The following is a 436-nucleotide window of genomic DNA, read 5'->3' as shown; positions in this document are numbered from 1 at the left end:
CCCGTCCTTCCTTCCTCCCTTCCTTCCTTCCTTCCTTCCTTCCTTCCTTCCTTTCTTCCTGCCTTCCTTCCTTCCTTCCTTTGTTCCTTCCTTCGTTCCTTCGTTCCTTCCTTCGTTCCTTCCTTCGTTCCTTCCTTCGTTCCTTCCTTCGTTCCTTCCTTCGTTCCTTCCTTCCTTCCTTCCCTTTTGTCCTCATTCCTTATTCCTACTTTCTTCCCCCCATAGATAACCACTCAAACATGTTTAATGTGTTTCTTTTTGTGTGAACATGTTCTTGAAAATATGGATTATTGATATTGTTTTAAATTTATTATAAAAATTAATACATATACTAGAGATAATAATACAATAACCCCCCATATACTTATCTCCTAGACTTGATAATTATCCAGATTTTGCCTTGAAGTTTTGCTTAAATCTTTGCCCAAAATACATT

Source organism: Pteropus alecto, unplaced genomic scaffold, assembly GCF_000325575.1.
Source record: "Pteropus alecto unplaced genomic scaffold, ASM32557v1 scaffold313, whole genome shotgun sequence".
NCBI classification, from domain to species: domain Eukaryota; kingdom Metazoa; phylum Chordata; class Mammalia; order Chiroptera; family Pteropodidae; genus Pteropus; species Pteropus alecto.
The sequence above is the reverse complement of the archived record's forward strand: the minus strand, read 5'-3'. Positions refer to the sequence as shown.